At 33.7% G+C, this 27316-nt stretch overlaps 1 protein-coding gene and 1 pseudogene across 7 annotated transcripts in view; both read right to left on the reverse strand.

Moving 5' to 3' along the window:
* The window catches only part of ADD3 (adducin 3), a 168261-nt gene that overhangs the window by 85550 nt on the left and 55395 nt on the right, over window positions 1-27316 (reverse strand). For all 7 annotated transcript variants that reach the window (XM_074233739.1, XM_074233741.1, XM_074233737.1 and 4 more), the window contains exon 2: window positions 17447-17520. The gene's annotated coding sequence lies outside the window, so the exon portion shown is untranslated. The remainder of the gene's footprint in view (window positions 1-17446; window positions 17521-27316) is intronic.
* LOC141522704 (succinate--CoA ligase [ADP-forming] subunit beta, mitochondrial pseudogene) lies at window positions 579-18071 on the reverse strand (annotated as a pseudogene).

Below are 27316 nucleotides of genomic sequence, written 5' to 3' on the forward strand. Positions count from 1 at the left end.
TCCCACCATAAAATTATTTCTGCTCACAAAATGCTCACATTCTATTGGGAGCAATATTATATGTACAGTTAAGTACATTAAGTACAAAGTTAAGTATATTACAATATATACCTATTATTCTAATAAAAAAAAAACTTCAGCAAAATAGTGAGTGCATGAAGTCAACTTTGTTATTGATTCTTGTTTTATATAAGAAAAAACACTGAGGTAAGACACCATAAATTATTTGAAAATGCAAAGCTGTAATGTTTGTTGATAAACAGATATAATTCTTTTTTTCTCTCTCTTTTTTTAAAGGGTTTTTGCAAGGCAAATGGGGTTAAGTGACTTGCCCAAGGCCACATAGCTAGGTAATTATTAAGTGTCTGAGGCTGGATTTGAACTCAGGTACTCCGGACTCCAGGGAGGGTGCTCTATCCACTGCTCCACCCAGCCCTCCCAAACAGATATAATTCTTAATTGCTATTAAGAATTCAATTGAACAAAACAGGCATTTACTAAGCACCTACAATGGGCTTACTGTATAATCAGGAGATCCAAAGATGAATAAAATATAATCCCTGTCAGTTAAGGTGATATAGCTAATTCTTTATTTAATAACCAAAAAAAAAAACCCCTTAGGCACTGGAAAACTTTTTTTGGGGGGTGGGGGCTGGGGAGTAGGAGTATAAAGTTGCTGGGTGATAAGGAAAGATACTGTTTAAGATGCTTTTACATTCTGGTCAAAGGTTAAAGAAGTTTAAATGGCTAAAGGAATCCTCAGTGGTTGAAGTTATTAAAACTTATCCCAAGATGTACAGGAGACTGGTATTTTGGCACACAGCCAGCACTGCATACACCATTTATAAACACCAAGACAATTCAACACTTATGTATATATGGGTATATATATATATATATATATATATATATATATATATATATATATTTTCTCTTCTGCTGCTGATCCAAATAAATAATACAGTACTCACAAAACCAACAAAATATTTGGAGTTGCACTTGACTTTAATAAAAAAAATAGAGATCAGAGGAAGTTGGGTAAGACATAATTTTCCTGTTTTCACTTTTTAAAACAACATAACTAATAGGTAGAGAGGCCATGTTTGGAAAACTTGTTACCAGACCAAGTCCCCACACTTAATTGTTTTCTCACATTTAGGGTCAATAGTTAAATACTTTACTGCACTCCCATCTCTTTTCCTTTGCTTTTTGCCCCTTGAAATGAGATGTTTTGTTTTTTCCATCCATAAGCCTATTTAGTAAGTGAACTGAGTCAGCTCCTTCTCCTTAGTATAAATTAAAACAGGACTTCCCCGGAAACATCATGAGATGAATGACATATACCTTTAAGAAATGTTTGTTTTAAGTAAAGACTGAGGGAGTGCTATCTGTGGGGTGGGGGTGGGGGGAGGGAAGCAAGATTGGGAGAAAATTGTAAAACTCAAATAATATCTTTAATAAAAAAACAACAACAACAAAAAAGAAATGTTTTTGCTATAATCAAGATGTATTTGGAAAAATAGTAAACTTAACAGTATTTAAGCTAAGCATAGTCAGTTTATTAATAGTAATTTGGAAACTTATAGTACATTAAGCAAGAGAAAAAGCACAAAAAAATGCAGCTGCAATTTTAATAACTTTTAACTTAATGCTGATTTGTTGCAGATACAGATGAGATGTAAAATTATATCAACTGGATCCAAACAAACATTAGGTTCCTACTAAGTATAGTACATTATGCTGTGTTCTCCTAGTAAAGTCAACATATGGCATGGCCCTTTATCATTATGATCAAAGCACTTCTCAAATTTAAAAGATACTCATACATAATCATAAACAAATCTATAAGAGCTCAATATTTAAGAGAACTTGTCCTATTCCCCTACCTTGAAAGCAGTAATTAGGCTAAATGATATAATAATAATAATAATAATAATAATTACAATGAATTATTTCCTTCAGAACACTGAAGGCAGGGGAGATGAAGATGGTCATGGGGTAGCAGTCCCACATTCTTCTGAAGCATATGTTGTTATACATAAATACCAACTTGTTCTTTGAATTTTGACTTTGTGAACACATTAGCATCTAAACAAAATGATTAATATTCCTTATAAAATTAAGCAAGTTATTTGTTGATGGGCACAATTGAAAAATAAAACACCATCTTAATTCTCAAATATTACATATTAAACTGTTTATTTTCAGAAAAAGTCAAAACAAATCCTAATATGTTGTTATAACTGCAAATATACCAATGCAATACTATCGTAAGTAATTTTCAAATCAGTTTATTAATAAAAAGCACTTCGGTTATGCCAGATTTAAATTAACAAAATATTTATATATGTGTGTGTGTGTGTGTGTATGTATGTATATATACTTTTATTTTCCCAGTCCCAATTAGCTCAAGAGTTTTATCAGTAGTGTTAAAAAATTAATGTTCCACCTCTCTAAATTCAATTGTTTCCTCTCTTCCAAGATACTCTAGTACAAAAAGAACAGTGTAAACATTCATTTAGTATAAAAAAATTTTTTTAAACATATTTACACCAATGTAAAGATTATCAGACTGTCTTCCGTGGGGAAGGGGGAAGTATAAAATTCAAATCCTTACAAAAAAGATAGGTAGAAACTACTATTGTATATAATTGGAAAATAAAATAATTTTTTAAAAAGTCTTCCTGAGAAAGATGGGATTAAGAAAATGTTTATAAGACAAAATTCTGCTTTAAGTCACTTGTAATTTTTAAACAGTTTAAAAAATTAAAGTAAAAAAATCAAACAAAATGCAATCACTAACCTGAAAATAAATGGCCAAGATTTATTTTTTCTTTTTTATTTGTTGTCTTTTGAAATTCAGTTGTCCTTCTCTGCTGGGTTAAGATCTCCAAATTTACTATTTACAGCTAGCACATCTCCAGCTTGCAAAATTATGTCTTAACATAATAGATGTTCTGGTCTTTACTGTAATCAGAGACTTTACATTCAACTTATCCTCCTTTTTACCCTACTACTGTTTTATCTCATAGCCCAGGAATCTGACAGTAAATGTGATATGGAAACTTATCTGCTGACAGAGAGCTGTTTCCATGATGTTTTTGAAGAGCAAAGGGGGCAAGGGAAAAGGAAAGGCAAAGGGGAAAAATCCCATTCATCACCATTCCCCAGGCAATGGGAGCAGAAATTTGCTTTTCACAGATTTTTTTTTACTATGAAAGGTGTACATACACATAAAATTAAAGAAAAAGACATTCATAGTTTTGAGATGAGTGCAGTAAAATTAGTAAATGATAAAGTTTCTATTTTGACATTTCACATTCCAAATAAAATATTGTAAAATATGTTTGCATTCTTAATAATAGCTAACATGTCTATAGTACTTTAACAGTTTAAAAGTTTTTTCATACATTATCTCATGAGACTCTCATGATGACTCTATATAGTAGGTAGCATAAGTACTATTATCCCCATTTTACAAATGAAGAAACAGAGAGATCAAGTGGTTTGTCATCATACCATAGCTAATATATATTTAAGGTAGGATTTAAACCTGTCAAGTTTCATCTGACTCCAAGTCCAACACTCTTACCACTGTACCAAAGTGCCTCTCAAAACAGGATAAGAAAATTTTGATTTTTAATTTGATCTTCCATTTCCTTGAAATTTTATCTTATCCAATTTAGTTCACTCATTGAACCTCAGTCTCCTCATTTGCAAAATAAGAATGATATCCTACTATGTTTTATTTTGCTCACCTTACAAATTGGGAGAAATAAATAAAATATCCTATGTGAAAGCATTGATGTTAAAAACTGATGTTTGAACCAATATAATAAAAATGACTTTACTTAATTTACTTGTTTAGTGCCTTACAAATCAAATGACCAAAGAATTATTTTATAGAGCTAGGAAAAAATAACAAAATTCATATGGAAGGAAAAAAGGTCAAGAATATCAAGGGAATCAGTAAAAATAAGTGTCAGTGAAGGAAGTAATAGATTTCAAACTACATTTTAAAGTGATAATCAAAATGGTTGAGAAATAAGAGTTCTGCATTCAGATAAAAATCCATGGAGTCTGAATACAGAGCAAAACATGCACTAACTTCACTTCTTCAAAATTAAGTTTTCTTCTCTATTTCATGCTTTTTTTCTTTCCCCTTAGGTCTAATTCCTCTTTCATAAAATGACTAATATGGAAATATGCTAAATATAAATGTACATGTCCAACTTTTATGAGACTGTTTGCCAACTGTGGGGAGAGGGGAGGAAAGAGAGAGTGGTAGAAAAATATGTAACTCATAAATTTGCAAATGGATAAATACCAAAAAACTATCATTGCATGTAATTGGAAAAATAAAATAAAATTTCAATAAAAAAAGAAATAGAATGCTGTGTCAGTAGAATAGACTAGGTACATAATAGAGAGTGGTAAATGAACACACTAATAGTAATCAGTGACTAACCCAAAAACACAAGCTTTGGGGGAAAGATCTGATCATTTGAAAAAAAGTGCTAGGAAAATGAAAAGCAATCTGGCAGGTACTAGGCCAAAACCAATATTTCACACTGGATATCAAGATAAGGTCAAAATGGATAAATGATTAAGACAAAATGTGATATCATAAGTAAATTAGGGGAGTATGGAAAAATGTACCTATTAGATCTTGGATTAGGGAAGAGATAAAAAAGATCACAGGAAGTAAAATAGATAATTTTGATTATATGAAATTAAAAAAAAAGCTTTTGCACAAATAAAAGCCAAAATTATAAAAGGAAACAGGAAAGTGGGAAAAAATTTCACAGCAAGATTCTCTGAAAGAGGCTTCATTTCTCAAATATACATGGAACTGAGTCAAATTTATAAAAAATAAGAGCCATTTCTCAGTTGATAAATGGTCAAAGGATACCATTAGGCAGACTGTGGAAGAAGAAATCAAAGCTATCAATAATCACATGAAAAAATGCTCTAAATTACTACTGATTAGAGAAATGCAAATTAAGACAACTCTAATGTATCACTTCACATCTATCAGATTGACCAATAAAAACAAGGCAAATGTAAGAGGAAATGTGGAAAAACAGGAATATTAATGTTCTCTTGATAAGTTGTGAACTAGTTCACAACTGTTTTGGAGAATGATTTATAACAACACCTAAAGGGCTATAAAATTACACATCCTTTGTCCCAGCAATACCACAATTAAGTATTTATTCCAAAGACATCAAAGAAAAGGAAAGAGGACCTATTTGTAGAAAATTTTGGTAGTTAAGGATTGGAAATTGAAGGGATGCATAAATCAATTGAGAAATGGTTAAACAAATTTTGATACATGATTTTTAATTTACTATGCTAAAAGAAATAACAAGATATTTTTAGAAGAAACTGGGAAGACTTACATGAAGTCATGTAAAGTGATGTGAGCAGGACCAGGAGAACCTAGTGAGGTTACCCAGTGGATAAAGCACTGATCTGGAGGTAAGAAATCCTGAATTAAAATTTAATCTCAGACCCTTACTAGCTGTGTGGTTTGGGTGACTTACACCCCAGTTTTCTCATCTATAAAAGGGGAATAATAACAGCACCTCCCTTTTAGGGTCATTATGGGGATCAAATGAGATTATAAAGTGCCTAGTACAATGGCTATTATGTAAATATTAGCTGTTATTCTTATTTGCCTATTATGTGAGATACATGATAATGCTTACTTTTATATGGTGCTTTGAGATCAAATGATTCCATATATCTGTCTAGCCTTTAGCACAGTGCTGAAACTTGAAAAATGTTATCTCACTTGAGCCTCACTGTTATCACCATTTTGCAGATGAAGAAACTGAGCAAGATAGAGTGAGGTGACTTGTTCTGGGTCACATTTAACTAGTGTCTGAGAGTTGATTTGAATTCAGTTCTTCGACTCCAGACCCGGGGCTCTACCCACTGTGCCACCTAACTGCTTCTAATTTAGTAGAACATAGTATATGCCTGACTTTACCCTTCTCCAAAATAATCTCCAGAGATTATGGTTCCTGAAAATAACAAAATTGGCTCATAATGGTTCTCTTAATTATACTTGGCAAATAAGTACCACACAACAGTAAAGGAAAAATAATTCACCAGGTTATCGTTATACCTACAAATGTGAGTATGCTCTCCAGTTATCAATTACTAAGGCTAAAATTTGGAAGGGAACAATATGTAATCAAACTGGAAAGGTAAGTAGAAGCTAAATTGTGAAGGGCTTTAAAAGAGTAAATTGTTCATTATACAAGAAGCAACTAGGATCCACAAAACTTTCTTAAGTAGAGGACTAAAGAACCTGTGTTTTTAGAATGTCAAACTGGCAGTTGTGTGAATAATGAATAGAAGGGATTAAGTGTAGGGCAGGAAACCAGTCAGGAGGCTATTTTAATGTCCAGTTTGGACACAGTTATGTGAGGATGGACAAGAGGATGGATGCAAAAGATGTCATAGAGGTAGACTTGATGAGTGTCAGCAACTGACTGGATATGGAAGGTAAAGCAGAGGGAAAACTGGAGAAGGATAACTAGAACAATGGAGCTGCCCTTGGCAGAAATAAAGGAAGTGAGGAGCAAGTGGTTTTAGAAGAGATTATAACATATTCTGTTTTGGACATATTGGGTTTAATATGTTAATAGTCATTCAGGTAGAAATGTTCAATAGGAAGTTAATGATGTGGAATTGGAGCTAAAGAGGGAGATAAGGACTGGATATGTAGCTTTGGGAGTCATCTACAGAGATGACAACTGAATTCATGGAAGCTTTTGAGATCATAAAGATCACAAAGAGAGAGAGAATGGGAAAGAATGGGAAAAAATGGGGGGGGGGTGTCCAGGACAGAGTCCTGGGATATGCCCCCACATGAAGGAGAGGAGATGATTAGAGATCCTGTAAAGAGTAAGGATTCAGAAAGCTGAGCAGTCAGAGTATTCTGAAAAATAGTCAAAAAATGTCAAAGAAGTTAAAAATGGTAAGTAATGAGAAAATGATTTAACAGTCCAAAGATGATGGAAGCAATGAAAGAAACAGGAGAAGAAAGTTGCTAAAGCGATCTAAGACTAAATTAAAGAGATTTTAACTGGAAAAAAAAGAGGATTATATAGTTATATAACTATAGAATGACCCAAATTTCCCCATAGCAAAACCAACTAGTACTAAGCCTTAGCTCTTAGCACCTTAGCAATTCTATATCACTTTTCATTTTGCATGTCTAATCTTTGAGTTATGTCTTGCACATTTGTAGTGGCTTAAGCAGGCATCATCACATGTGAACCCTACAACTTAGTCTGGAAACTGAGGCTCAGAGACATCAAGTGACTTGCCCATGGTCACACCACTAGTTCAGATGAGATATGGACAAAGGTTTTTCTTACTCCAAGGCCAGCATTCTGTTGATTCTCTTACTGACTCTCATCACTGGAAGACTTTAAATAAACCTCTAAAGAATTTTTTCAATCCCTTTACTTTTGAAAGAAAATAGGCTCACTGTGTGATTCTACTTTTGAAAAGTATACACCCAATATATAATTCTCTCTGTCTATAACCCTGCATTTAACAACTGTTCACATTAATATCTGGGAAAACATCCAGTCCTTTGCTAAGAGATTGCTTTACTAAATCCTGTAATAGTGTTCAATGTATTTGGAAAGTAGAAAGACAGTCAAGTAGAGGTGTGGGAAAGTAAATCATTACCATGCATAGCACAGGATACAGCTGGGACCAGTCAAGCTGATTCAAAGTTACAGTCATTCCCCTTAGCTGAACAGGAAGTAGTAATCTAATAAAGTGATTCCCAACTCATACTTCTTTCTCTCCTACCCACTCCCATTCCACTTTAATAAAGAGCTGTGTGTGTGTGTGTGTGTGTAAGTTAAAGTTTTTATACCACAAAAATTTACATTCCACCAAAAATATTATTATAATGGAAAGAATTTTGAGAGAGTATATAAATTATGCTTTTGACTAAGAAACAATAGGTACAATTGACATATTGATTGCAATCACCTCTGGAAGAACAGGTTATAGCAAAAATGACAAAATCAGTTTTTGGCACCTAGTATAGATTATCTTTAATATTCAATTCCTGGAGTTTGCTTCCATAGCATCAAAATATTACCAAAGTAGCACTGTGCTTCTTTTAAAAAAGACATTGCCCTAGCAACAGATTTCTTCACCATCTTGTTGATAATTCAAAAAGTATCTCTAACCACAATACATTTTTTCTAAATCTGTCCTGACTTCTGAACTTGTTATGAAAATTTGATGTCAATTTTGATGCTTTTTTCATTACTTCTCCAAACCAATTTAGATTCTGTGATTTTCCTTCCATAGATGTGTTGCATCTTTCTACTATTGACCCTACCAAATTTGAGTCTCTTACTGCCTTCATGTTATCCCCTCCAAGCCATCTTTATATTGCTACCTGACTAATCTTTATGCACAGATATGGACCAATTGGTAGTCTGCTAAAAAAAAAATCTCCCCTCTGGTTCCCCACTAGCTAGCAAGTAAAATTTATATACCTTTGTCTCTCAAAGTCCAACAATTGAGTACCACCCAATTCTCTTCAATTCATCTCATAATATTTGCTTGTATAAACTATGTTCTAAACCAGAATTTTCCCCTCATCATGCCCTAAATAAACTTTCCTGACTTCATGCTTTTGTTCATACTACTATGACTTGAAATTCCTACCTTTCTGTCTTTGCCTACTGATTTCTTCTCTTCTCCACTAAGGTCCAACACAAGTGCTAACACCTCCAGGAACCTTTCCCTGGTTGCAACACTGCAAAACTCACTCTCTCTCTCTCTCTCTCTCTCTCTCTGATTTTACAAATCATCACATCACATGTTTCTAATGTACTTGTCACATAAACCTATATGTTATGTTAACTTAATTTTTTTCTTGTTATAATAGGAGCATCTATGAAATGTTTACACAAGATCTAGGCTAAATTCTGGGATATAAAGACAAAATGAAAGCATCTTTGTTCTTAAGGAGCTTAAATCCTAATGAAGGAGACAGTATGTGTAGATAAACTTACAACTATAATATATACAAAATGAATGCAAGGTGGTCATCAAAGAGAGGACAGCAATATCCAGGAACATCAAGAGAAGTTTCATATAAAAGGTTTCTACCTTTTAAAGAAACCAGGGGAGTCTTAAGAGGCAGAAGAAAGAAGGGTGTGCCCAGGTATGCAAAATAGCCATAGGGATCAAAGGCATAGGGATGGGCACAGAATTCAGAATGTGAAATAGTAAGTAGACCAATATAACTGGATCCACAGAACAAGCAGTAGTGCACAAAGACTGGAAATAATAAGAAGGGGCCGGATCATGAAAAGTTTTGAATGCCAAACAAAAGAATTTATATTTGATCCCAGAGGTAATAGGGAGCAACTGAAGTTTATTGAGTATGGTGTGGCATGATAAGATCTGTACTTTAAGAAAATTACTTCAGTGATTGTACAGAGCACAGGAAAGGATAAACAAATGGAACTTTATTGCAATAATCTTCAAGAGATGGACTTAACTAGATTGCCAATTATGTGACCAGAGAGGAAGAACTTGAAAGCTATCATGGAGATGGAAAACCAATATTTAATAATTAACTGGATATGAGAGAAGAGAGTGAGGAGAAATAAGGATAAAATTGAATATGGGAAGATATCTTTTTTTCAAAACTCTGAATCTCCTCCACCCTAAGCAGATTGTGTTATTCTGACACAAAAGGAATTAATGTTGAATGAAGGGCACAAAAACAGCCACTAGTCCACCTTGGATGCATATTGGACAACTCAGGTACAATACCTCCTATCTGCTCCCCCATTTTATAAAGTAAAAACAGAAACTGATATCATTCCATCCACAGTAACTTAAAGGCAATAAGATAAACCCTGGTTCACATTTCCATATGAAAATATGTCTTTGTACACACTATCAAATTACTTATCAGTCTCAAAATAGGATCATAAATTCCCATTATAACTCAGATAAACCAGTCCAGCCTAAACAATAGCTCTACTTACCCAGTACATAAACAAGATAGGTTAAAAACAAAGGAAATGATGGTTGGTGAGTTTAAATGGGTGTGCCCAGAGCAAGAGAGGAAGTGCTAAGTATTTTTAGTGAAGAAGACACTTGATTTACCTTCAAAAGGTTGTTAAAGCAATACCAAACTTTCCATCTTTCCCAATTCATAGTCCTTTTCTTTTTAATCAAAGTTTAGGAAAAGTAAGAATCTATGCCAGTGGTTAAAATAGAAATATCAAAACATTCTTTTTCAGGTAGACAAATGGCTCACATTTGAACAGGAAAAAAAAATCAGCTCTACAGAAAAAAAAACAATTTGATAACATAGAGAGTAGAGAAGAAGCAATATATTTTTCTGAGTTTTTGCCCTTTCTCCACGCAGTTTCCATATTTTATGAACAGCTGGGAAATTTCCTTTTCACAGGAAAAGGATGACTTCATAGTTCACACCGAAATGGAAATGACAAAAACTAAATGCATCATCCAGACAAAGGTGTTTCCTGAAGAAAGGGGACACTGCATTGTTTGAAGAAAAAAAAAACACATGCAAAAAAATAATTCTCTTAGAGGACACAAAAAGAGATTAGACTAAGGAAGTTTTTAAGGCAAAAATAAGCTTCAGTGGGATAAATTATGCCACACTAAAGCATTTCAATTATAAAGATAAAGTTTAGACAAATATTCAAGGAGGAAGACTCTACATTTCCTTTTAAGAATAAAGGGGGGAGGACACTTGAATCTTCAAGTTTTAAAGATACATTTTTAACTTCAGCATTTTCCCAATGGAATAAGGATCTTAACCCCAGCATGAAACTTCCATTTGCTCTTAAAAAACCAAAACACAATACTAATAATTTACTTTTTAAAATGTTTTTCTTAACATCAGTTTTAGTATCACTCCTCTTCTTCTCTGAGAGCCAACAGTATAACAAATAGTATTTTTAAGACAAAAAAAAGAAAAAAGATGATAATATCAGCACAACTGTGAAGATGATGGACAACCTAGCAGAAGGAGATGTTTAGTTATTTTAAACGTAGTTAATAACTAAATGGGTTCATTGCAAAAAGTTGATTTTATAAAAAAAATATGAATTAAGATTATTGTTTTTTACATTTCAAAATCTGTTTATTGCATTTCATTTACAGCACTGACCTTAGGTACATGAGCAACAATTGAATCATGATTATTTTCCTCTGGTTCTCTTATACCAACTTACAGTCTGGCACACTCTTAGTTCTGCTTAGTGCTCAAGCCACCTGAAGCTCTTATAGGTAATTACTATATTTCAACATATTGATAATTGATTTGCCTGACATCAGGTATGATAAAATAGAAAGACAATACCCCAGTGAAGTCATTTAGCCCTATGGGATTTGATGTTAAATGCTGCAGATGGAGTAAGTGACCTTTGAAAGAATGTCCAGAGCCTCAACTGGGGTAGGATTCTCTTAAAGGAATCCCTCACCTGGCTCATTGAAAAGGATTGTCTGTATGACTTCATAAAAGAACATGTCCCCATGTCCCTCTCTACTCTGTAATAGCAATTGCCATGATCATTCCAGGTGCATCATAATTAAGTATGAAAGTGAGGCAGTGGATTAGGTATTGGTATATTTTTAACTACTTTAAAGAGAGATCCATTTTTCAACTGGAATTTTTGTTCATTCTAAACATGGCCAAAGCAAGACAAAAAATTTTGTTGTAAATTACTTTTTGGACACACGCAGTTTTAAAATGCTTTGCAGTACATTTGTTTATACTATTTTTGAGCTTTTATTTACAACTTATGTGGTACCCATCAATGAATCTGTGTCATATTGGAACCCATTTTCGTATTTTGAAACTGGCTTATAATTCTTAACGCCTTATAGACCTTATAGGTTTTTCCTAATTATTGGACCTCTGTTAAATAGCTTTCTCTGTTACAATGTCTCTGGTTTTTGTTTGCTCAGTTTCTTCCCTTGAGTTTTGTTTCTCTTAGCTATTTATCTCTGAGACCAGCCTGTACAGGATACCAGCTAGCTTTGCCAGCTGATCATTTTCTGGACCCTGCCTCAATGAAGTCATCACTGTAATGCATTCATTTCCAAATGGACTCAGAAAAGCCCAGAAGAATCTGGGTCCCAAATAATTTGGGGGGGCGGGGATGATGCAGAGAAAAGATAAAGAGAATTGTGAATGTAGAAGTTGGGTGGAGATGTAAATTGACTATAAACTGACTAGAAGTAGAGATTTAGGATTGTAACAAAAACAATTTGTAATCTGCTCAAATTGGGTGGAAGATACCATTACCATTTATTCATTGTTTAATATAAAATTTGTAACCTGATCTCCTTAGATTTCATCTTCTGCCTAATTCCAGACCCCATAAGGGGAAGGAGTTCACCTTTTTGCCCTCTGGATGAGAGGCAAGACATAAAAACCTGGGTTGGACCCTGGCTTGGGGCTGCAGTCTTCTCTGACTTGGTCCAGTCAATGCTTCTTGGCTATTCTTTTATCTCTCTCTTTCTTCCTCTCTCTCTCTCTATCCCTTCCTATCTGTTGTAAATTCTTTTAATAAATTTTTGTTTTATTTCCACCCTTACTTTCCCAAGTCTGAATAATGATTCCTCATAGGCTGATCCGAACTCAAGTAGGCAGTGGCTACTACTGAACAGTACATTTAACAAATCTCAAAGTATTTAGAATGTTAACACCTGGGATCTCCCACCTCTGCAAAGAGGTAGTATGGAAATTTCTTTTCACAGTTCTTTTGAATCATATATAGTTGGTCATATGCATGTATGTATATATGCATTTATACAGGGGCATGAGTTGTTAATTCTTTATGTATCTTGGATACTAAACTTATCAGAGAAATTTGTTAGTTTTTTTCCTCATTTGACAAGGAACATTAATTTTAACTGTCCAAAAGCTTTTCAGTTTCAAGAAATTTAAGTTATCTTAAATAATTGCCTCTATTTCTTTTCTAATTGACTTTTGACTATTCCTAGTCATAAAACATTTATATTATCTGCTTCTAATTTTTTATTCCTTTAATATTAGTACATTACCTTAAAGTATACTACCTTAATATTAAAGATAACATATTTAGAATATTTTGGAATACAATGTAATTTATCAGTTTAAGTCTAATTTCTGCCAAACTTCTTTCCAGTTTTCCCAGCTGATTTTTTTTATCAAGTACAGAGTTGTTTCTTTTCTTTTTTTTTTTAAGATTGTGCAAGGCAATGGGGTTAAGTGGCTTGCCCAAGGCCACACAAGTAGGTAATTATTAAGTGTCTCAGGTACTCCTGACTCCAAGGCCAGTGCTCTATCCACTGCGCCACCTAGCTGCCCCCCCCCCCCCCGAGTTCTTTCTTAACTTATCTATATTTTCCTTCATCAACACTAAATTATTGAGTTGAATTGTTTCTGATTTTCCCTTGACTGAGTTATATCATTGATCTTCCACTACTTTTTAAGCAATACTAGATGATTTTGATGATTACTACTTTTTAATATAGTTTGAGGTCTGGAAATGTTTTTACCCTTCCTCCACTTCTTTATCATTTCCTTGATAATTGAGGTATTTCATTTTCCCAAAAGAATTATCTTTATCAGGTTCTATATAATAATGTTTTATTAATTTAATTGGTATGACACTGAAAGTACAAATTAACATTGGTAGTAATATCATTTTATTATATTGACATAACCCAACCATGAGATAGAGGAAATCTTTAGTTATTTAAAGTATCCATTTTTTAAAAGAGTATTTTTCTTTTTCAGTTTTTGCAAAGCAATGGGGTTAAGTGGCTTGCCCAAGGCCACACGGCTAGGTAATTATTATGTGTCTGAGGCTGGATTTGAACTCAGGTACTCCTGACTCCAGGGCCAGTGCTCTATCCACTGTGCCACCTAGCCGCCCCTAAAAGAGTATTTTGTAATTGAGTCTATTTAAGACTTTTGAGTGATTTGTTTGATTTGTCAGATAATTTATGAATTTTATAGTTATTTGGAATTTGATTTATCTATTATTATCTACTGCCTTTTAAAATTATTATTATATATAAATTCAATTCAATTTTGAGAATTTATTTTGAAGCCTGAAATTTTGCTGAAGGTATTTTCTCAAATAGTATTTTTGTTTACTCTCTAGAACAGTTCATCAACAAATATAGATGGGTTTTTTTAACCCCCTCTATATCTATGGCAGCTAAGTGGTGCACTGGATAGCATTCAGAGCCTGGAGTCAGGAAGAATCATTTTCCTGAATTTGAATTTGGCCTCAAACAATTACTCACTGTATGATCCTGGGCAAGTCACTTTACCTTGTTTGCCTCAGTTTACCCAGCTGTATGAGGTCACAGAGTTGAGCATGACTGCAATGACTGAACAAAACATTTAATTTTTTCCTGTTATCTTAGTTAAGGATTATATCAAGCATTTCTAGCATTTTCAGGAGTATATCAAGTAAAAATATGGGGAGAGTGGGCATCCTTTTAATTTCTTGCATGTATTTAGAAAAGTTTTGGTATATCTCCACTGCATATGTAGTTGCTTTTGATTTAGATAGATACTTTTTTCTGACATTAAAAATGTTCCTCTATGCCTATACTTTGTAGGAATTTTATCATAAATCAGTATCAAATTTTGTCAAAGACTTTTTTCATGTGTCTTGAGATGTAGTTTTAGATGTTTTTGTTTAATCTGGCCTCAGACACTTAATAACTAACTAGCTGTGTGACCCCTTAATCCCATTTCTTTGCAAAAAACAAAAACAGGGAGGCTAGGTGGGGAAGTGGATAGAGCACTGGCCCTGGAGTCAAGAGTACCTGAGTTCAAATCCAGCCTCAGACACTTAATAATTACCTAGCCCTGTGGCCTTGGGCAAACCACTTAACCGAATTTGCCTTACAAAAACCTAAAAAAAAAGAATAAAACAAAAACAAATTCATCAATGATATTGTTCTGAAGTCCTGCTTTGACCTATCTCTGGTTTAAGTATTAGGATTATATTTGCTCCTAAAAGGAATCTGGTAGGATATTTTCTCAATTTTTGAAAACAATTTTTGATTGGTTTACATTTTTCTTTAAACTAGTTCCTTTGTTGCCAGTTCTATTTCCTTTTCTGAAATTTGGTTAAGATATCAATTTAGTCTTCTTTTAGACTAGTTTTTTTTTTTTACTTTGGAGCCTTTTATTAAATTTGCATTCTTTTGGTTGTTAAGCCCTCAGTAAATATGCTTTATTTGCTCATAAACAAAACTACATAGTGCTTATTAATAGCACCATAAAATCATAACTTTCAGTGCTACAGTATTTTGTAGTGATTAAAATATAATGTCCAAATGATTAATCAGTCACTGTTTACCGAAATACTTAAGGGAATCCTCTGGGGAATGTTTGGAAGCACTGGCTTATAAACAATGATTAAGTTTTTGACAGATGTTGAAGATAAATACCTCTGTTATAGAACATTATTTCAATACATTTTTCCATTAATGAAACTACTTTTTGAACCTAGCACTAAGACTAGAAGGAAAAAAAAATTATCTTCAGATTTCATCATAGGAATCTATTATCAACTGAAAAGCTTTGTATCTAATGATAACAGGCATATTGCAAGTGACACTTTGTAGCAGAAGCTGAAGAAGGCTGCAACAAAAGATTTCAGATTGCTACATTACACTTTCTTAACATGAACTGACTATTCTGGATGACAAAATTAATGTAGATAAGATATTTTAAAGTTTGTGTGCCCAGAAGGCAATTAAAGCCTTCAACTACACAAAAGGGGGAAAAAAACAAACCCCACAGTATTTCAAAGAATATAGAACACTGAACAGTTTGAGTAAATCATAGCAGTCCCAGATCAGATTGGCAACTGAAACTTCACATCCACCTGAACTTGTTTGGCTAAGGTGACTATTTCTGATAGTTTTACCACCATTTTAGCAACTTCATCCACGTCATCACAAGCTAGAATTTTAAGTCCACTATCTGCTATCAATGCTTTGGCATCATCAACTCATGTTTCTTGTAACCATACCACAATAGGTATTTTAATTTCCAAATCCTTTACTGCCATGACTATACCTTATGCAATAACATCACACTGCATGATTCTTCCAAAAATATTAACTAAAATTGCCAGTACCTTTTTACCTGAAGTTATAAGTTTAAATGCTTGTGTCACTTGATCAACTGTAGCACTACCCCCAACATCAAGAAAATTGGCTGGAGTGCCTCTATGAAGTTTTATTACATCCATTGTGGCCATAGCCAAACCAGCACCATTTTCTAAACATACTATGTTTCCATCTAAGCCTTTATAGTTGAGATCTACCTTAGTTGCTTCTTTATCTCTCTCATCTTCCTGAGTCCAGTCTTATAGATCAAAGATTTTCTTTTGATGATAACCTGAGTTAGAATCAAAATTGATCTTCTCATCTATACACAGCATACCTCCATCTGCATCCACTATCACTGGATTTATTTCTACCATGGTTGCATCATATTTCAAAAATAGTTCATACAACTTGATCATGTTATCCTGCTGTTGAATCCAAAAGATTTAAAGGAAATCCCATATTCTGTGCAAGCCTAATGGCTTGTTCCTTTTTGATGCCTTCCGTAATATTAATAGGTTCTTTAAATATTGCTTCAGGATTCTCTGCTGCAACATTTTTAATGTTGACACCACCTTGAAAATTCCTTTCCTATGTTATTGCAAAACAGTATTCTTTCTGGGGATATCTGCGCTCATAGACCAATATATTATTGCATATCCTGCCCTTTCCCCATTTGCTTAGTAAATAGCTTCTTCCCAATCATTGGGGCAGAAACAGCTTTTTGCTTCTTCTAGAGAAAAAACTATCTTCACTCCACCTTTCAGGCCACTCTCAAAAGTTCCTTTTCCTCTACCACTGGCTAAAACTTGTGCTTTTATCATGATGACATTAGAACCTAATTTTTGGCAACTGTATAAGCTTCATCTGGTGATTTTGCCACTTGTCCCTTAGGAACAGCAATGCCAGCTTCATGCAACAATTCCATGCTCAAATATTCACGTAATGAGAGTTTCCTCTGCTGCTGATGTTGTAGTTAGAAGCTTTGGTTGTTCAAAAGCCCGGGGCCCCTCAGCACCACTGCGGCCAAGAGCTAGCTGAAGATCACAAAGGCTGCTATGCTAAAGCCGACCTCAACTTGTCATTCTTTTTAATTTTATTAAGGTTGTTTAATGCATTTACATTTAAAATTGAGAGTTTATATTTTCATCCATTTATTGCTAACCCTCCATATTATGAAATAATTTATTCTTATATTGTGTCTCAAACACCTATATGTCATGGCATAGAATACTCAGAGGAATATACTATTTTTTTTAAAATTTATTTTACCTACCTGTCTCTTCTTTTTCCACCCAGGACATGAATTCTCAGCTTTATTCTGGAACTCAACTTTGGGTTTCTGAAGGCCTAAAGAAAGAGAGGAAAGACCTCAATTAAAAATCCATTGCCTTATCACATAACAAGAGATACAATTTCTGGGGACCAGTGGAAAGACTAGACATTTCTTTGATTTCCTTCAACTTCTCAAACTTCTCCAAATTATTGTATTATGTGCTGAAGAGAAGGAAGCTTCAGCTGTCTCCATGATTTAGTATACTTGGAACCCAAAAGAAGGTGAAAAACAAACCCATGAATTGACATCTGCACTGAGCTCACATCCCTCCTGCACATGCACACTGGGAGCAGCAAGGTTGCATTAGCTGAGCCATATTGGCCTGCAACAAACAACGTTCAAACCTCAATCTCTGTTCACTCTTTCCAGTGCCATTGAAATCCTGGTTCTAAGTTGGAGATATTTATTTAGCTAGGATAGATAGCCTACCTCTGTAGGACTCTAGACTACTGAATCTTGCAGGGACCACACAGCCTACACCACAGCAGCCTTCTGTGCTATAGCATTCTTTGTGGGAGAGCCAAGAACAGAAAGAGGCAGAATGGGTGTCTGAACCAGGAATCATGGTTAGTCTCAGAGATGTAAACTGTAAAGATCACCCCACTAAAACCCTGAGCATGGTATTTCACTAAAACAGAATTAAGGAACAGAAGGAGCAAGACAAGATACCTGAATAGCTCACAGTGTAAATCTGGCAAGGCTTGGGGTGGGGAGGGGGGAAGGAATGCACCATGTGGCATTCTACTAATTACCCAGATGGAGCCAGTTCTGTTCATCCAAAACTCACTTTTGGCAGAAATCTAGGCTGCCATGAAATGTCCAGCATGAATGGAAGTTAAGATGCCTTGTAATACAACCTCCAAAGAAACTGACAAGTCAAAGTCCCAGAAAACAATTTAGAGGGAGAAATGGGGGGGGGCACTGAAATTACCAAAGATCTCAGGAAGAAGCCTTGAACAACAGCAGATAAATCAACAGGGAAATCATTAACAGCAGAAAGAATAGTTTCCAGATCTAGTCAATGAGTTGATCAACCTGAAAACTCAATAGAATTTGAGGAGAACATGGAACTAAAGCATGTTGTTCCTGAGCCATTCAAAAGAGAAATGAAAATTATGGAAGCAGAATTTATTTCCTGAACAGGAAAAATAATGGGTAGAATAAAAAAACTGGAACCTATGATAACAAGTATCACCAAAGAAACAAAGGAGAGAATAACAGATCAAAAATGCAAATATAGGGACAACAAAAAGTCAGCTCTAGGATCAGACACTTCCCTCTACAACAGATGATTTTTCTCCCACCAGTAAAGCCATCTAGAAGATGTATCCCAGCTGCTAACTTTCTAGACTTATCTCAAGATTGCAAATGGCAGTTTGGAGTGGAATTAGGCTAGGGAAAAGGGAAGACTACGTAATCTGGGAAACATGCTACCAAACTTAAAGAAGGTCATATTATGATAATTATTATTATTATTATTATTATTATACATGGATTCCATTTTTTAAAATAGATATGCATTTTAGTTCTTTTTAAGTGCTTTAGGGTTTGCAAAGCTTCATACAAACTACCTTGCTGTCTAATTAGTTAGAATATCTCTGGAAGGGATATCAATAACTCAAAAACCAAAAATATTATGCTTTTAAATGTAAAGTGGCAAAAATCATCACAAATTATAGTACTCTATATTACTGAACACTACTATAACTAAGAATGATAACTACAGTTGGGCATGGGAGGGGGAGCATGTGTGTGTGTGTGTGTGTGTGTGTGTGTGTGTGTGTGTGTGTACGTACAATTTCTGTTGCAGAAGAAGGTTAAAGCTCTCAATGAGCCCTGGTAATTAAGGGCCCCTTTAAGTTAAAACTTCCATATCAATCAGTATTGAAATTAGGTCTATAGTCTTTCTAGTCTCTGAGAGATATGGAAGAGAAGAGAGAAGAGAAAAGAGAGTGGAGTGAGACAGACAGAGGATGAATATGAATAATTCAGAAAAGCTTTATCTAAACTAATATAAAACAAAATAAATAGAACCAGGAAGGAAAATAATAGCTACAACATATAGAGCATTTTCAGAACAAATTTGCAAAGTGCTTTATAACTGTCATCTCATCTAATTTTCACAACAATCCTGTGAGGTAAGTACTATGATATTCCTAGTTTCACAGATGAGGAAAATGAGGGGAAAAGAAGTTAAATGTCTTGCTCAGGGCCACTAGGAAGTGTCTTAGCAGGATTTGAACTTAGATCTTTCTGACAAGTCCTTTGCACTTGCTCTCTCTCTCTCTCTATGTATGTATGTATGTATGTTTATACACACACAGACACACACACACACACACACACACACACAGAGACACACACATAATTTAGTTGCTCCATAGACTACCACAATGTAAAGGGAAAAGGATGGCAATGAAAAACTAATGAAAACTGATGCTGTAATTATAATGACTATGGAGCGCAGTCAGGCTAGGGAGAGTTCTAAAAGGTACCTTGTGACTAAACAAGGGTTAAAAATCATCACAGAAGATAAAATTGACAATTTTTATTACATACAATTTAAAATTCTTTGTATAAACCAATCCAATGAAGACAAAATTAGAAGGGAAACAGTTAATTGAGGAGGGGAAAAAATCTTTGGAGCAACTATCTTTGACATTTTCAAGTCCTGTCAACAAGCATTTATTAAATAACTATTATCTACTAGGCACTTTGCCAAGATAAAGATGATGATTCCAAATAAAAGCCTCATTCAAATTTATGAGAATAAGAGCCATTTCTCAACTGATACACAGGATAGCTTTCAAAGAAAGAAATCCAAATCATTTGTTGTATATGAAAAAAATGCTCCATACTATTAGAGAAATATATATTAAAACAACTCCCAGATTCCACTTCATACCTATCAGATGAACAAATCTGACAAAAAAGGAAAATAAAAAAATGCAGGGATATTGAAGAAACATGTGCATTAATTCTCTAATAGTAGATCTGTAAATTGGTTCAGACATTCTGGAAAGCAATTGAAATTATGCCCCAAAGGCTCAGAAGTATGCACCTTTTGATCCAGCAACATCACTTCTAGAAATTAGGTCCCAAAGAAATTTAAGACAGATTTAAAAAGAAATCTATATGTACAAAGATATTTCTAGAAGCTCTTTTGTAGTGGCAAAGAACTAGAAAACTAAAGAGATAATTATCACATTATAATATATGAATGTAATGGAATACTATTGTGGTATAAGAAATAACAAGCTTAATTTCAGAAAATTAAGAATTCTTGTATGATTTGATATAGAGTAAAGTCAAGAGGATAATTTATGTAATAACATCATTGTAAAGACAAATAACTTTGCAAGACATAACTCCCTCTGATCAAAACAATGACCAATCACAATCTTAGAGGACCAGTAATGAAGCATGCTCTTAGTTACTTCCTGACAGACAAGAGTTGTATACAAGTTGCAGAATGTGACAAAAAAATTCATTTTTTTGAATCTGACCAAGGCAGAATTTGCTTTGTTTGACTGCATATTTATTACAAGAGTTTTGGTTTGGGTTTTTTTTTTCAGTGAAAGGAGCAAAAGGGAAAAGGAGAAAACAAATTTTTATTAGTGAAAAATCAATTTTTTTTTAAAGGAAAGACATCTTCCTTCGGCACAAGCAGGAGATTATACATGAAGCATTGCTAGTCTATCAGACTCCACTGATTTACTGGTTAGTTTTTTAATTTCTTTTTTCCTTCCTTTTTTATTCATTGCTTCAGAGGACTACTTGTTAGGAGAAGTAGGAGAGAAATATTCAGAAACAAAATAATATAAACTAAAATATATCACTAAGAATTTTAAAAGAAGTAAAACAAAAGATAAGTACCAGAAATAGTGTAGTGTTTTTAAAACAAAATATACTTAAATCCTATATGTTCAGCAAAGTGTTTATGAAGCAATTAAACTAATAGCTAGTAAAAGCAAAGCAAAGTAGCATGTTATTCTTTTATGAAAAATTTTGATGCATAGAAATATCATTAATAGCAAAAGTCTGATTCAAAAAACTGAAGAGGATCTCTTCTATCTGTGGCCATGTTTTCCAGTTAGTACTTAAAGGTATTCTCAGAAGATACACTTGTTAAAGTTCCTCATAACTATTTCTCCTACTATCTGTTGTCCAATGGGAATCCTTTGGGTTGTTTTTTCCTCTCTCTTTTATCACCCATTAGAACATGGATAATGTTTGTATTTGTATCATGGGATCTTCACTACCACAAACAGAAACCTTAAAGGAACCATCCATCATCCCCTATTGCTTACTAATTGGGCATTGCTATTAGTGTAATGGTTATTATATCGTTACTCAAACTAAACCATTTCACATTACTTTAAAACTTTCCAGTGACTCCTACTCATATCATGAGAGAGAAAGAATTAAGTAAATGTCCTTCAATTGGGGAATGGCTTAGCAAACTGTGGTATATGTATGTCATGGAACACTATTGTTCTATTAGAAACCAGGAGGGATGGGATTTTAGGGAAACCTGGAGGGATTTGCATGAACTGATGCTGAGTGAGATGAGGAGAACCAGACAAACACTGTATACCCTAACAGCAGCATTGCTCATTCCATCAGTGCAACAATCAGGAACAATTTTGGGCTGTCTGCAAAGGAGAGTACCATCTGTATCCAGATAAGGAGCTGTGGAGTTTGTACAAAGTTCAAGGACTATTCCCTTTAATTTAGAAAAAAACCAGACATCTTATTGTCTGATCTTGTTACCTCTTAGAATTCTCTTGAAGGATATGATTTCTCTCTCATCACACCCAATTTGGATCAAGGTACAACATGGAAACAAAATAAAGACTGACAGAGTGCATTCTGTGGGGGGAGGGGGGAGGGAAGCAAGATTGGGGGAAAATTGTAAAACTGAAATAATATCTTTAATAAAAATAAATTAAAAAATAAAAAACAACAAAGAGCTTGCGTTCATTAGTAGGAACAAAGTAGAGTGTATCCAGAAAAGAATAATATGGACTTTGAAAGAACTAACCTATCAGTACTAATTGAACAACTTAGGGATATATATCTGGAAGAAGAAAAGATTTGGTCAAATGGAGAGATGATTTTCAAATATTTGAAGGACTGACATGTGGGAAATGGATTTAGAGTTGTTCTTATAAGCCCTTTATAAGGCAAAGTCAAGAGCAATGGATAGAAGTTGTATCAGAGACAGAGATAAACCTAATGTAAAGGGAAAATAACTTGCTAATAATTAGAATTGTCCAAAAGTGGGATAAACTGCCTTTGGAGGCAGTTTATCCCACTTAATAGAGATCCTTTTAGTGAAGTCTACATGACCACTTATTTAGGATGATGGAGAAGGAATTCTTGGTTTAATAAGAGTTGACCCAATTGACACGGTCAGCTACTAGATGACCTTTGAATTTCTTGCTGAAACTTGATGTCCTTGCTTCTAGTTTTTCTTTTCCAAATCATTCTTCATACATCTGCCAAATTAGTATTCCTAATGTTCCAGATCTGATCAAGATATTCATTTGCTCAAGAAACTACTGACTTTCTATTACTTCTCCAACAAACTATATACTATCCTCTTTAATATTTAAATCTCTGATTTTACATGTCTCCTTTTTATATATGCTGTTTGTGCCAAATTGGCCCATGTGTCCCCTTCATGACATTGCATCTCCCATTTTCATGTCTAGAATGCTCTTCCTCATATCTGGCTCCCTTCAAGAATCAGTCTAAGTAAAATGAGGCCTTTACTGAGGTCTCTTTTTTAGTATTTTCCTTCTGCTTCTTTAATTAATATTTTATATTGTCTTCTATACATGCTGTTTCCCAATTAAGATATTTTGTCTTTGTATTTTCTTGAGCTGAATATAGTAAATTGTAGATGCTTAATAAGTGCTTTTTTAAATTTAATTGAATCCTTAATCTGTAAACTGAGGCTTAACTAAGCAAAGTGATCTACCCCAAGTGAAACCAAGAACTGAATTTGTCTTTTTAAGAAGTGTTGTAACAGGTTTGCCTTAGTTATTTATTTATAATTAGTAATTAAGTCAATGTTGTTTAAGCAGACTTGACATGAAGCAATTGTATTGGTTTCCCCTTTTGTATCAACTCTACTGAAATACTCCTGATTATACTCTGAGGCACATTGTTATTTGTGCAACTCATAAAATTTTTTAAAGTATTTGTTATATTTGAAATTATAAGATGGTTAATTTAATAAAGATGTATTCAAAATAGTGTATTAATGAAATTTTTCAGTCTAATCTGCTTTGGGCATATTAAAGAAAGACTTTTGTTTGAGACAATAGCATACATTCCAGGCCTCTAAGAAAGGTCCAGTGAAGAGGAGAACCTCATCATAACCAGAGACCCTTGCCAGTTCCTCCCTCCCCCTTCCAGTCTTCCTTTCATAGATTCCCAAGCACTACAGGGAATGTTTGGTTGGTAGTTACCACCATGGAGAGGATGGAATTTTAATTAAGTTATTGTTGGTTCTTTCCAGACTCATATCTTTGTTGGAAAGTTGTTTACATTCCTGTGGTCCAAAGTATAAGGAAATGATCCATATTAACAATTTCCAATTATTTCCTCAAGGGTTCCTTTATTGGCAAATTCCCTTAATGTCTTTTTTTCATAAGAGAGAGGAAAATGACTCAAAGCATTACTTTAGATCTCTGTGGACTCATCTGATATATTTTCTTCCACTTTTTCTAATTCAGCTCTAACCCAAGGTGATATGCTATGTTCTCTGACAACTGTATCCTTTCTCATTACATTCTCATTATGTTTTCAATAATAATTGCTAGAGATCTAGTCCTTTACTCAGAGTCTCTGAGGTTCTTTTATCCTCCTCATAATTTGGAACTAGACAGGATTATAATTGACTCGGGATTTTTAAGTGTCCCTTAATTCTTTCTCTCTCATGATATGAGTAGGAGTCACTGGAAAGTTTTAAAGTAATGTGAAATGGGTTAGTTTGAGTAAAGATATAATAACCATTACACTAATAGCAATGCCCAATTAGTAAGCAATGGGGGATGATGGATGGTTCCTTCAAGGTTTCTGTTTGTGGTAGTGAAGATCCCATGATTCAAATACAAACATTATCCATGTTCTAATGGGTGATAAAAGAGAGAGGAAAAAAACAACCCAAAGGATTCCCATTGGACAACAGATAGTAGGAGAAATAGTTATGAGGAACTTTAACAAGTGTATCTTCTGAGAATACCTTTAAGTACTAACTGGAAAACATGGCCACAGATAGAAGAGATCCTCTTCAGTTTTTTGAATCAGACTTTTGCTATTAATGATATTTCTATGCATCAAAATTTTTCATAAAAGAATAACATGCTACTTTGCTTTGCTTTTACTAGCTATTAGTTTAATTGCTTCATAAACACTTTGCTGAACATATAGGATTTAAGTATATTTTGTTTTAAAAACACTACACTATTTCTGGTACTTTTGTTTTACTTCTTTTAAAATTCTTAGTGATATATTTTGGTTTATATTATTTTCTTTTCTGAATATTTCTCTCCTACTTCTCCTATCTAACAAGTAGTCCTCTGAAGCAATGAATAAAAAAGGAAGGAAAAAAGAAATTAAAAAACTAACCAGTAAATCAGTGGAGTCTGATAGACTAGCAATGCTTCATGTATAATCTCCTGCTTGTGCCGAAGGAAGATGTCTTTCCTTTAAAAAAAAATTGATTTTTCACTAATAAAAATTTGTTTTCTCCTTTTCCCTTTTGCTCCTTTCACTGAAAAAAAAAACCCAAACCAAAACTCTTGTAATAAATATGCAGTCAAACAAAGCAAATTCTGCCTTGGTCAGATTCAAAAAAATGAATTTTTTTGTCACATTCTGCAACTTGTATACAACTCTTGTCTGTCAGGAAGTAACTAAGAGCATGCTTCATTACTGGTCCTCTAAGATTGTGATTGGTCATTGTTTTGATCAGAGGGAGTTATGTCTTGCAAAGTTATTTGTCTTTACAATGATGTTATTGCATAAATTATCCTCTTGACTTTACTCTATATCAAATCATGCAAGAATTCTTACATTTTCTGAAATTATGCTTGTTATTTCTCATACCAAAATAGTATTCCATTACATTCATATATTATAATGTGATAATTGATAATTATCTCTTTAGTTTTCTAGTTCTTTGCCACTACAAAAGAGCTTCTAGAAATACCTTTGTACACATATATTTCTTTTTAAATCTTTCTTAAATTTCTTTGGGACCTGATTTCTAGAAGTGATGTTGCTGGATCAAAAGGTGTATGCTTCTGAGCCTTTGGGGCATAATTTCAATTGTTTTCCAGAATATCTGGACCAATTTACAGATCTACTATTAGAGAATTAATGTGCATTGTTACCAGGTTGAGATGATATCAAAATCAAAGTGCCTAGGACCAGTAAGTAAAATAGACATATATTTGATGCAGTAACTTCCACTTCTACAAGCCTACTTTCCATTTCACTCCTTTAATACTTGGTCAGTACAACATAATATTTCTAAAAACAAAAAGGTGAATTTGCTTTTATTTTTATCCCAAGCCTTTGGAATTTGTAAAGAATTTCTTTTCAAGTAATCAGCCAAGAATTTCTTGAATTTTCAATCACAATATATCTGACCCTGTAAACTACAATTTAACAAACTCAAGGGCTGGGCTACCATCATATAAATACTCCCAATTCTCAAAAGTAGAGTGAAGTCAAGACTTCTCCCTTTCTTGTTTTTAGGTTTCACTTACAATTTTCTCTGCCTTTCAGAGAAATACTGTTCATTCTGAAAACTGGCCAGAGAAGTAATCAAATGACTATAAGAAGAAAATCTACCAGCTGAATCCAAAATTGAAATGCCATCAAAGGAGAAACCCAACAACTAGCCCTCACATGCAATATATACAATTGCCACAAAGTGACAGATATACCTGCAGAACATTAAAAATCTCTTTAATGTTTGGTAAAATCATTAGGCTCACTGAAGTCAAAACTTTGGGGGAATGCCACCCCATCTACATATCTTGGAACTGCAATATGAATTTAAAACTATATGTTAGATGAATGATAAAAATATTTTGAGCAATTTAAGAACTTCACTGTCAACAGAATACATACATGCTACCACAGTCAATATATTGTAGTGCATATCTCAGCCAAAAGATTTCACAGTGGTTAGCATAGTTTTATAATATATGCTCTAATTTTAACCAATACTATCTCATTAAGTGGGTTGTTTAGTTTATCATTAAATGTTAATAAAATTTTCTATCTAAGGAAAATATGAAATTTTATTACAAGTCAATTAAGTATTACAAAATTAAAAATTCAAGTTTAACCCTAAAGGAGACATATGAAAAGGTACTTTCCATTTTCTTTGCACAAGTATGGGACTTTGGGGGTGGTAGTGGTAAAAACTATATATCTTGTCAGACTTTTTTTGGTTTGTTAGTAGGTTTGGTTTTTTTTATTGCTTTAATTCTTTCTTATAAGGGTTGATTTTTCTGGCAAAGGAGGACATTTCCCTTAGGCCTGAGAATGACACTTTAAAGAAGACAAAAATAACAATAAAAATGTATTTTTTAAAGAAAAACTTGGATAACAACTCCTTATATTTACACCATACCTTACAGTATAATGCAGGTTTTTATATACATTCTCTTATTTATTTCTCACAGAAATACTATTGGATTTCCAATGTGGCATATTATTAAATGGATTGTTCATGAACATCTGGGAGCTGAGATTCTGGTCTTAGTTTTATCACCATCTAGA

This window comes from Macrotis lagotis, chromosome 4 (genome assembly GCF_037893015.1).
Source record: "Macrotis lagotis isolate mMagLag1 chromosome 4, bilby.v1.9.chrom.fasta, whole genome shotgun sequence".
Classification (NCBI taxonomy): Eukaryota; Metazoa; Chordata; class Mammalia; order Peramelemorphia; family Peramelidae; genus Macrotis; species Macrotis lagotis.